The following is a 12,974-nucleotide window of genomic DNA, read 5'->3' as shown; positions in this document are numbered from 1 at the left end:
GAGATTCACGTACATGATTTTGAGTGAGAACAGAACGGAACTGAATTTAAATTTGAAATTCAGATGTGATGATTTCGATTACACTGTGTACGTATCTACAGATACAATGAAGTGTTTCGGATGTGGTAAAAACGGACATTTGGCTCGTACTTGTCCCAAAAATGGGGGTAACAGTACACACACAAGACAAGGCACGATAGATGAGAGGGTGGTGCAAGACGAGGAAAGCGCTGCTAGAACATCTGTGCCAGTACCGGTGAATTCAGCACAGGGTGTCAAGTGCACATCAGACACCGTGCCTTGTGAGCAAACAGTTGAAACTGTTCAAACCATGATCGAAATCATGGAAGATAATGCCTCGACTGATAAAGATCAAATAAGGTCGAATGTGAGCTTGCATAAAGAAGCTACTGTTACAGAGAAATTAATGGACACACAAGATTGTTCAATGAATTGCTCATCTGATATAGAATCTTTACCAGATAATGTATATTTCTGTGAAGTGGATATGGATCAAGATGTTTTCAAAACTCCCCTAAAAAGGAAAAAGAAAGACAAAGAAGAAAAATCAAAACAAGCGAGAAAAGAACATAAGACTGACACAGAATATTGAAAGTGAAAGTGAATTGTCTGACTCTAGTGCTTCAAGTTGCTCACAGAGTGAATGGAAATGTAATGATTACAGTGCTAATGAAATTAAGAAATTTTTAAAAGTAACAAAAAATCAGAGAGGAGTACAGATTGCTGATTTTTTCCCAGACCTGAAACGGTTTGTGGAAAGCACTAAGAGTCTAATGTGTGAAGGTTGTTTTCTGGATAAAGAAGTATATCGACTGAATTTTTTTTTTCAAAAATCCAAAATCAACTGAGTAATGATGATAAAGTGGCATAATTCATTTATCCTGATTGGCTGTGTGTTTCTGTATGGTTTATTTTTTTTTGTTTCCTTTTCTTCTTTACACATGGCAGAAATCCGTATTGCATCCTTAAATGTAAACGGAGCCAGGGAGGATGTAAAAAGAATGCAAGTGTATGAAACAATGAAACAGAAACAACTTGATGTTCTTTTTTTACAAGAAACGCACAGTGATGATAAAAATGCTATAGATTGGATAAAGGAATGGAATGGTCACACATTTCTAAGTCATAAAACTTCACGTAGTGGAGTTGCCATCTTGTTTGCGAAGAATTTTACTCCATGTTCTTTTAAAATGGAGGAAATTGTGAAGGGGAGACTTCTGAAAATTCATGCCGTCTTTGAAAAATATGTTCTGGTTTTTATTAGTGTGTATGCCCCCACTTTACCAATAGAAAGAGTGTCTTTCTTGGACATTTTATGCTCAACTTTAGACAAATGCAATAGCGAAGAATATCTTTTTCTCGGTGGAGATTTTAATTGTGTGGAACAAAATATTGATCGTAATCATATAGAACCACATATGCCCTCACGTAAACGTCTTTGTGAAATAATTGAAAGAAATGACTTATGTGATGTCTGGAGAAATTTAAATGGGGATTCAAGGCAATATACATGGGCTCATGCTCATGAAAATGTATTGTCTTTAGCAAGATTAGACATATTTTATAGTTTTAAACACCACCACAGTGTTTTTAAGAGTTGTAAAATAAACCCATTTGGTTTCTCAGACCACAGTTTAGTTATATGCAGTGTTTTTATCAATTCTGTGTCACCAAGGAGTGCGTATTGGCACTTCAACACTGCTTTGTTAAATGATGCCTTTTTTAAAGAGACTTTTAAATTTTTTTGGGAAAATTTTAAGAATGAAAGGGTTTCTTTTTCTTCTTTGCAGAGTTGGTGGGATTTTGGCAAGATTCAAATTAAGCTTTTTTGTCAACAGTATACTCAAAATATCACAAGGGAGACCGTTAAATCTATAAGAATTTTAGAAACTGAAATTTTAAATTTCCAAGATATGGCACAATTAAATGGAAATCAAGCTTATATTGATTCTCTTTTTTTAAAGAAAACTGCTTTGTCTGACTTACAAGAGATGAAGGCACAGGGTGCACTGGTCAGATCGCGATTTAAGACCATAGAACAGATGGATTTACCGTCTCAATTTTTTTTCAATTTAGAAAAAAAGAATGGCCAGAAACGGTTTATTCATTCATTATTTTCTGAGTCTGGATCTGTTTTGTCAGATTCTAAAGAAATAAGAGAAAGGGCAGTTAGTTTTTATGAAAAACTTTATAAATCTGAATATAAAGAAAATAAAGACATAGAACAAGTGTTTTTTGAAAAATTACCAAAAGTGTCGAAAAAAGCAAATATAACACTTTCAAAGTCTATTGGCCTGGAAGAATTGTTTAAAGCTCTTCAAGGAATGGATAATGGTAAAGTTCCTGGTATAGACGGAATCCCGGTTGAGTTTTACAAAACTTTTTGGTCTGTTATAGGAGAAGATTTGCTTAGAGTTCTTAACGACAGCTTAACCAAAAGACTTTTACCAATGAGCTGTAGAAGAGCAGTTTTGACCCTTTTGCCTAAGAAAGGTAATTTGAGCGACATAAAAAATTGGAGACCTGTGTCTTTATTGTGTTGTGATTATAAATTGTTATCTAAAGTACTTGCTACCCGGTTGGGTGAAGTTTTAGATGAAGTCATCCATCCTGATCAGTCATATTGTGTGCCGGGTAGGTCAATTTTTGATAACATTCATTTAATCAGAGATTTGTTTGATGTTTCTAACATGTTTGGTCTTGACATAGGCTTGATTTCCTTAGATCAAGAAAAAGCCTTTGATCGAGTAGAACAGTTATTTGTGGAAGACTCTTCAGGCTTTTGGTTTTAATGCTGATTTTCTGGCTTATGTTAAAGTCTTATATTGTGATATTGAGAGTATTCTGAAGATTAATGGTGGCTTATGTGCGCCTTTTAAAGTGTGTCGTGGGGTAAGACAAGGGTGTTCCTTGTCAGGGTTACTATATACTCTTGCAATAGAACCACTTTTAAGTGTTTTAAGGAGAGTTTTAGAGGGAGTACCTTTACAAAATTGTAAGAATTTATATCTGTCCGCATATGCAGATGATGTTATTATAATGATTAATAAGCAAAGTGATGTAGACTTATTAATAAAGACATTAAATGATTTTGGTTTAATTTCTTCTGCAAAAATTATCTGGAATAAAAGTGAGGCAGTCTTGATGAGAGAGTGGAAAAGTAGAGTACCAAATCTTCCAGATGGTTTATGTTGGACCAAAGATGGATTGAAATATTTGGGTATATATTTAGGTAATGAGACAGTAGCTCAAAAAAATTGGATGGGAACAATTGAAAAACTTAAGAGTCGACTTGAGAAATGGAAATGGGTTGTACCAAATTTATCATACAGAGGACGTACTTTGGTGATTAACAATTTGGTGGCTTCCTCTTTGTGGCACCGGATGGCTTGCATCGATCCACCTGCTTATTTAATTGGGAAAATCCAGTCCGTTTTATTAGACTTTTTCTGGGACAAGTTACACTGGATACCACATAACATCTTGTATTTGAAAAAAGAAGAAGGAGGTCAAGGACTTGTACATGTACAAAGCAGAACTGCAGCCTTTCGGCTGCAATTCATACAACGATTTCTTACTAGTCCAGAGAACTTGGCTTGGAAATCAGTGGCTTGTGCCATTTTTAAGTCTGTGGATGAACTCTGTTTCGATAAGAACCTTTTTTTGATGGACCCAAAAAGAATTAACACATCGAGGCTTCCCGTTTTTTATAAAAATCTGTTTAAAATATGGGACCTTTTTAAAGTCAAAAGAAATGAGAGTACAGATTCCCTTTTTTGGTTATTGGAAGAACCCATGATTTATGGTGCTCGTCTGGATATTTGTGGACTGTTGAATGGTGCTTTTATTAAATCCAAGATTGCAACATTGGGGCGGTTAATTAATGTGACTGGTCCAAATTTTAAAAATGTGGAAAATGCAGCTGCCTCTTTAGGTATTAAATCAGTTCGAATTGTTGAAAAATTTCTTCAGAATTTGCAGTCTGTATTTACAGTAAAGGAAATGAATATGCTTTATGAAAAAACTTTTTCCTAATGATAAAGATGCATTTCCAAAGTGTTTTTTGTCCCCAAATATAGAGGAATACTCTGGAGTTTTTCTGGAAAATGTGTCAGATATGGACTTATATGAAGTTGGGGGGAAAAAGATGTATAATGCTTGTGTAAAAGTTTTTAACAAAAAAAGTCTACATGAAAGAGTTGATTCACCTTGGCATACCATTTTTGGATTTGATAAAGATGTAAAACCAGAGTGGAAGGCACTCTATAAGCCACCATTAACAAAAAGAATTGGAGACTTACAGTGGAGAATTGTACATGGCATAATCGCTGTTAATTCTTTTATTTCCATCTTAAATCCAAATGTTGGTCAAGAGTGTCCTTTTTGCTCTCAAAGAGAGACCGTTTTCCATGTTTTTATGCACTGCTTAAGCCATTATTTGATTTGTTGACAGATATTTTTATTTGTTTTGATGAGCAATTTACGGTACCAGTTTTTATTTTTGGTTTTAAATATACCCAAAGTAGACAATATGAATGCCAACTGATTAATTTTATTATAGGAAAGGCAAAAATGGCAATATATGCTAGCAGAAAAAGAAAAATTGAACAAAACAGCAATTTTAATGTTGTGATGATGTTTATAGCTATGATTAAATCGAGACTTCTAATAGATTTCTATTTTTATAAAGCTACAAACTGTTTAGAAGTGTTTGAAAATATATGGTGTCATAGAGGGGCGTTGTGTTCTGTAATTGGAAATGAAATTACATTTTCTTTAAACATGATGTGATTTATATTTGAATTTTAATGTTTTAATATTTTAATATTTCTGTAATAAAGTTTTTTGAAAAATCTCTCTCTCTCTCTCTCTCTCTCTCTCTCTCTCTCTCTCTCTCTCTCTCTCTCTCTCTCTCTCTCTCTCTCTCTCTCTCTCTCTCTCTCAAACTCCCTTAATCTTACCCTGTGAGGTTTATCTTTTTAATTCACCTCAGCAACAGCCTTTCCCATTCTCCTGCTGCTGTTGACTGAATCACAAGACTCTCATGCTTGACCACATATAAGTGTTCATGCGATGCGTATCAGGCTTTAGGGGTCATATTTATAAAAAAGGGTTGAATCGTGATCGCACTGGCTGTGTAATGCACACAATAACTAAGATTGGGATTGGGGTTTACGAACAGCAGAACAAGCACTTGGGTTTCTATTACTTTCCATTTAAACTCATTCTCTCATATTATTCTCTCAAAATGTAGGTAATAGCTTGTTTTGAGTCCTGACAGTTCTGTCAGTATAGTATGTTTAGTACATTGTACTCTTTTATCTCAGATGACCAAGAAAAAATACGATATGAAATTCGATTTCATTTATACAAAAATGTAAAATCTGTCATCATAACCTTTTGTGTTTTGCAGCTATATTTGCAGAAACTGCTCTTTTTTTGTAGCAGACCATGAACAGCTGTTGTCAAAATCTAAAAAAAAATATATTATAACACTGACAAAAATCTAATTGAAACAATAAAAAAACAAACAAACAAACAAAAAAAACAGGCATGAGCACAAAGCAAGATCACTCTGGGGAATTAATTGGATTGGACTGCAGCAAAACATGAGCTTTTCATAGATGAAAAAAAAAGTACTGTTGATACGGAGAAGATTGTAGAGAGGCTTAGCAGAAGACAGGTCCAGGATTCTAGATCAATAACATTGAAAGATCTACCACCCAAGGAGGATATAATCTAAGCCAAGGACAGCTGGCGAACCACACACAGACAATCTGAGAATCTTCTGCAGGAATGCAGGAATCTATGGATATACAGTAGTAACTCTGACAGATGGACAAGGCCAATAGCTTGAATGCAGAAAACTTTGCCAAGAGTGCTAGCTGAGCACAGAGCTGCAAGGTACAGATTGTGGGCTACAAATATCATTTGCATTTAATTAATTTAATTAACTGGCAGAAGCCCCTCCCATGACGCGAATTCGCGTCTGTTGTGAAGTGAATCTCACGCGCGAATGAAGCGAATTTCATGCACAAATGAAGCGAGTAAACTTAAAATGTTCAAGCGTCCAACTTCGCACGAATAGCGCGATTTATTCGCGTCATTCGCGTCCGGTGTGAACGCCACATAAGGCAGGGGTTTTCATTCTTTTTGAAGCCAAAGACCCCCAAATATGATGCAAATTACCATCCTATGATATAGGCTATATATATATATATATATATATATATATATATATATATATATATAGTCATGGCCAAAAGTGTTGGCACCCCTGACATTTTTTCCAGAAAAGGAAGTATTTCTCACAGAAGTATTGCAATTACACGTTTTGCTATACAGATGTTTATTTCCTTTGTGTGTATAAGAAAAAAAGAAAAGAAAAGCAAATTTCACATTATTTCACACAAAACTCACAAAATGGTCCGGACAAAATTATTGGCACCCTTAACTTAATATTTGGTTGCACACCTTTTGGAAAAAATAACTGAAATCAATCGCTTCCTATAACCATCAATAAGCTTCTTACACCTCTCACCCAGGTTTTTGGACCACTCTTCTTTTGCAAACTGCTCCAGGTCTCTCATATTGGAAGGGCACCTTTTCCCAACAGCAATTTTAAGATCTCTCCACAGGTGTTCAATGGGATTTAGATCTGGACTCATTGCTGGCCCCTTCAGAACTCTCCAGCGCTTTGTTGCCATCCATTCCTGGGTGCTTTTTGAAGTATGTTTGGGGTCATTGTCCTGCTGGAAGACCCATGATCTCGGACGCAAACCCAGCTTTGACACTGGGCCCTATATACATTGCGACCCAAAATCCTTTCGTAATCCTCAGATTTCATGATGCCTTGCACATAGTCAAGGCACCCAGTGCCAGAGGCAGGAAAACAAACAACCCCAAAACATCTTTGAACCTCCACCATATTTGACTGTAGGTACTGTGTTCTTTTCTCTGTAGGCTTAATTTCGTTCATTTTCAGTAAACAGTAGAATGATGTGTAAAAAGCTCTATCTTGGTCTCATCTGTCCACAAGACATTTTCCCAGAAGGATTTTGGCTTACTCATGTATATTTTGACAAACTGTAGTCTTGCTTTTTTATGTCTCTGTGTCAGCAGTGGGGTCCTCCTGGGTCTCCTGCCATTGCGTTTCATTTCATTCAAATGTCGACGTATAGTTGGCGCTGACACTGATGCACCCTGAGACAGCAGGACAGCTTGAATTTCTTTGGAACTTGTTTGGGGCTGCTTAGCCACCATGCGGACTATCCTGCGTTGCAACCTTTCATCAATTTTTCTCTTCCATCCACGTCCAGGGAGATTAGCTACAGTGCCATGGGTTGCAAACTTCTTGATCATGTTGCGCACTGTGGATAAAGGAACATCTAGATCTCAGGAGATGGACGTGTAACCTTGAGATTGTCGATATTTTTCCGCAATTTTGGTTCTCAAGTCCTCAGACAGTTCTCTTCTCCTCTTTCTGTTCTCTATGCGTGTGGCACACACAGAAACACAATGCAAAGACTGAGTCAACTTTTTATCTGCTTTCAGGTGTGATTTTTATATTGCCCACACCTGTTACTTGACCCAAGTGAGTTTAAAGGAGCATCACATGCTTGAAACAAAGTTATTTATCCACAATTTTGAAAGGGTGCCAATAATTTTGTGCAGCCCATTTTTGGAGTTTTGTGTGAAATTATGTGAAATTAGCTTTTTTTTTCATCTGTTTTTGTTGTTGTTGTTGTTGTGTTGTTCCAATACATACAAAGGAAATAAACATGTGTATAGCAAAACTTATAATTTCAATACTTTTTCTGGAAAAATTTCAGGGGTGTCTACACTTTTGGCCATGACTGTATATAAATATATAAAAAATAAAAAAATATAGACAGCTGTGTGAAAAAAATGTTAATGTGGTATTATAAACACAAGCAAATGAAATAATTGTTTCTGAAATTAAATAATTGGCTTTATACCGTCATTCTACTAAAGAAAATTCTTACTGAAAGTGAAAGTGACATGTGAAGGTCAAGTATGGTTTACTCGGAATTTGTCCACTGCATTTAACCCATCCAAGTTAGTATACACACATTAGGGGTGAGTAGTGAAAACACACTGCAAATCATGGACACACACACCCAGAGCTATGGGCAGCCATTCGCAGTGGCGTTCGGGGTACCTTAGTCATTTCCTGCTGGTATTGAGAATCGAACCCAAAACCTTCGGGTTACCAGCTTGACTCTCTAACTATTAGGCCACGGCTGCCCTTTATCTCAAAAATATTTATAACATTTTTATTTTTACAAAACCGAGTCTTTAGAAAGCAGAATAAAGGAGTCATATTATAATTATAATCCTCATTCAGCACATGTGAACAGCCATCTTTCTTGTCGCCAACCACTGTATTTTTGAACATGAAAATTTTTGAGTGGTAATGTATATATCAAGCGTAGCGTCAGTTCTGGCAGGTCACGTTATTCAAGCTTGCCTCAGCTGACTATCAGCTGATCACGTCTACCTTTTAGAGATACGATGTCTATTACAGCACACATAAGCTCTCTCAGTACTATCAGCAGCTATCGTGTTTCTCCAGAGCTCATTTACCCTCCTCCATCCCGGGCTCTTCCTCTCGTCCAGTCAGGATTTGGTATTCTTATTCCCCTTGAATCAGTCTAAATTCCTGAATTATTTTATACTAGATATAGACATTAATTATTTCTACCAGAAAGACTCGGGAGATAGAATGATGAATGAAGCATACATTTATTGACAGCCCAGCAAGCATAATAAGTTTTGGCATAGGCCCCGTCCATAGTTTATAATCCGAGGGTAGCGGATCAGCATATCCCTGCCTGAAGATGAAGGCAGGGGTGCAGCCGACCCCCCTTTTGAGGTATGGACGGAACCATCCTGGTGGTGGTGGGGAGGGTGGAGGTTGTTGTCGCATTGGCATCTGCGAACTCAAACATGTGTAAGTACGACCTTTATACAGAAAATATGAAGACGTGATTGGATAGAGATGAAGTTAATAAGTGACGAAGTGATTAAGTCTTCCTGGCAGAACTTAAGCTGAAGCTTCCATACCTGCAATACATTATGTTGGCTCTGTTCTAATTGTCAATCATCTTTGATGATAGTGGTCCTGACAGAAATGCCCTTTATCAACATGTGCAATTATCTCATACAACACAATGCAATTCTAATAAATGTGTTCATTCATTAACCCACAAATGACCACACACATAACTTCTGTTTATAATATTTTATGTAAGAAACTCACACACCTAACAACCTTCATACTGTCCTTCCCAGTGGGGTGTGGTGTGGTGGTGCAGATGGGCTTGGGAAAAAGTATAACTGCAGAAAGTGAAGCATATGCCATATACAGCAAGGTTCAGCTGGCCCATATGCCATGCACACACACACACACGCACATCAGCATTAGACCTGACATCCCCCTCCAGGCATCTTATACTTGGAAAGGGCAACATACAGAGCATTTACCTACCTGGGCCTCCTCCAAAACTGCATCAAAAGTCCTGCAAGCACAATGAGAAACCTGCATATTTACATTTTGCCTGGTATAAGCATATGAAGACTTCAGATGCAAAAGCCTCTAAGTCCGTCTGACGTTTTTCTTTAAAATAAGCATTTTTGTCAGGCTTCTATGTATAGGTTTCTTCCTAAGTACCGGTACTTCTGAATGGGCTGAGGCTGGGATTTAGTGGGTTTGAAGTGAAAGTATTTTATGAACGTATACTATATGCGGAGATTCACTCAGTATCGTTATCTCATTTTTGACCGAAATGGCTTTTAGAGGCTTTTGCATCTGAACTATTCATATATTGTTTTTGCAAACACACTGTTTTTGCAACCTTATGAATGTGAGACTAAGATTCAGCAGGCTTAAAACGTATCAAGAGAACCACAAGAGCTCATAAATGAATGCTCATAAGTCACAACAGGTGGTTTATGAGGTAAGTATGCCTGTCAACTGATTCAACCTCCATGCATTTTTAATGCCATTCATTTTAAATGACACGGGCCTTGTAAAACATCACACTGTGGCATTAAAGGCTTTAAAAGAGTGTCACTGATCGCTATACCAACAGGTACTTTGTGTTGATTATTTGTAACATAATGTCAAGAGATCCATGCTGTTCATTGACATTCATGTTAGGAGGTTTGATTGATCAATTCACTAATGCCACCTCATTGCTATGCTCAGTTCATGGATGGACATGACATGGGATAGTAAATATATTTGTTGTTGGTAAGAGCTCAAAATCAGATCCATTTCTGTACTTAACATATCAGATACATCTCTCTGACTGTTAAAACTACATTGCCCTCCACTAATATTGGCACCCTTGGTAAATATGAGCAAAGACAGCTGTGAAAATAAATCTGCATTGTTTATCCTTTTGATCTTTCATTCTAAAAATTCACAAAATCCTAACCTGAATTGAAACAATTGAAAGTGGGCGAACGTCATTATGAAATGTATGTTTTTATAGTTCACGTTGGCGCAATTATTGCAACGTCATTTTCGCAAAATAACAGCTCTGAGTCTTCTTCTGTAATGCCTGATGAGTTTGGAGAACACCTGGCATTCCTCCATACAGCATCTCTTCAGATCCTTCAGATTCCCAGCTCCATATTGGTGCTTCTTCTCTTCAGTTCACCCCACTCATTTTCTATAGGGTTCAGGTCAGGGAACTGGGTCGGCCATGGCATAAGCTTCATTTTGTGCCCAGTGACACAGTTGTTGTGTTGATTTTGATGTTTGTTATAATATAAAATGAATGTACATTCATGAAATCTTATAATTGTTATATTATAAGATTTCCAGCAGAATCGTTCAGGTTTTGATTTTTTATCTGTTGGTATTTGCTAGAATCCATGATACCATGTATCTGAAAAAGATGTCCAGGACCTCCAGGGGAAAAAAAAGCCCACAACATTCCAGCAGTATATTTAACCATGGGTATGGGGTACTTTTTATCCCTGTTTGCACCAAACTCATCTGGTGGGTTTGCTGCCAAAAAGCTCTTTTTTCTTTTTTTAGTTTCATCTGACCATAGAACCAGATCCCTTTTAAAGATCCAGTTGTGTCCCACAACTCAAGATGCTGGAGTTTCTTTCTGGATGAGCAAGGAGGATTTTTCTTCCAAACAACTTGTAGGTGCTGTTTGATAATTCTTTTTAGGCTTTCTGACCCCAAGACTCAATTCATCTCTGCAATTCTCCAGCTGTGATCCTTGGCAACACGTTCTCACTCCCAACTCGTCATATATTGTCGCTTGGGGACCCCTCTGCGTCAATTTTTAAAGCATAGGGTACCCCTTTTTAGCACCATTTTTCTATGCGAAGGTTACTCAATTGATTTCAGTTGTTTGCCCAATGCATCAGATCAAGACACATTTAATTCTTTGCATTTGTAAAAGCAGACATGATTTTATAAAAATGTATAAGCTACTTTTATATTTCGGAGCAACTAACCCTTACCCTAAACCTACCCAACAAAACCATCTCAACAATATAAAACAAGCAAATAAAAGTTTATTGCAAAAACTTACTAAAAACAGAATATAAAAGTATAAACTCATGTTGAATTCCAAGTCTTCTGAAGTCATATGATATCTTCATATGAATAACAGAGTTGATCTTAATGTTTTAATTGCTGCTCCGTGAATGCACTCAATATCTCAATCAAAAGATAAACCCGACTCTTTAGCATGACGCATTTGGTCACGAGACATACGAGAGCAAATGCAATTTCATTATCAAAGCTGACATAACGTTTCTTCGGGCGGCAATTTTTGAATGTGTGCATTTCTTCGGTGCCGATGGATGGAGACTCTGACCGATTTTTGGGGATTTTCTTCACACAAATCAATCGTTTGCTCTCGGAACATTTGTTTCTTATATTTATACTCATATTTATACTCCTGTGGAACAGGAAGTCATGGCTGGACAATTTCATGTTCCTAGTCACCCTGGTCCGCCAAAAAAAAAAAAGAACAAACGAAAATATGAATGGGAAAATACTTCAGAGATATTTTACTCATAAGAATTTCTAGGGGTGCCAATAATTGTGGCCAACATGCAGTGGAGAAAAACATTTATTTCATATAATGTTAGTTTCCCCCACTTTAAATTGTTTTACTTCAATGAAAGGTTATAATTTTGTGATTTTTTTTATTGAAAGATCACAAAGGATAAACAATGCAGATTTATTTTCACAGCCAACTTTTCTCATATTTATCAAGGGTGCCAATATTAGTGTAGGGCACTGTATGCATTGGCCATATGTTACAATTAAAGACAGATGTCCAGAGATTTCCATATCTCAAATGTGCTAAATATTGATTCCACTAAAGAAATTAATACTTTTGGATTTTTAAACAAAAATAATGTACATTCATATAGCATGAATATTTCAGTCAAATCAGTATAAAGTCCTAAACAAAAATTACTTGCACCCTTTAAATGATGTTTTATAAACATAGTTCGGGAGGAGCACGTTCAGATAATTGACACAGGTGGAGAGCACTCAGCTAATCAACAGTAAGAGGTGTGTATATACACCCAGCACTCTTACCTCCATTCATTGACAGTTTTCTAGCATCCCTCCACCACCCCTTCTCCACACTTTTATTTTATCAACCACTTACATACACGGGGGGTACTCTGGGTTTAGGCCAAATTCCGAGCTCGAAGCCCTCCCCCGGACAGCACGCCAAATACCCATTTAAATTACTCTCCATAAATTATATGTAAGTGTGAACTCGTGAATTGAGTATTTTTATGGCAGTGAAGGTCAAACCCAAACCCACATATTGGTCTCCTCTTAGCCTCCTTTAGAGATCATAATTATACAGATTTGCATATTTTTATTCTGCCAATGATCTTTTTAAAATCTGTTATTTAATAAAGATATTACACTG

This window comes from Gobio gobio (assembly GCF_949357685.1).
Source record: "Gobio gobio genome assembly, chromosome: 3".
Taxonomy (NCBI): Eukaryota; Metazoa; Chordata; class Actinopteri; order Cypriniformes; family Gobionidae; genus Gobio; species Gobio gobio.
Note: the sequence above shows the minus strand (reverse complement) of the source record.